Raw genomic sequence first — 263 nt, forward strand, 5'->3', positions numbered from 1 at the left:
CAGGAGCCCCACTTAGAGGCGGCTGTGGTGTCTCTACAGCTCCTGTCAGCCGCTGCGGCAGCAGCAGCAGCGTGGGGGTTTCAGAATGCTGCAAGAAAAGAGAATGTAGCGAGTCTCCTGCTGCTGCTGCTGCTGCTGCAGCCTCTGCTGCTGCTGCTGCTGCTGCAGCAGAACTGGGCCTGCCGTCCGCAGCCCCCTTGCCCGTGCTGCTGCTGTTGCTGCTGCAGCTGTTGCTGCTGCTGCTGCAGTACAGGCGCTGCTGG

The sequence above is a fragment of the Eimeria tenella genome, genomic scaffold (assembly GCF_000499545.2).
Source record: "Eimeria tenella Houghton genomic scaffold, Eth_scaff1883, whole genome shotgun sequence".
Lineage (NCBI taxonomy): Eukaryota > Apicomplexa > Conoidasida > Eucoccidiorida > Eimeriidae > Eimeria > Eimeria tenella.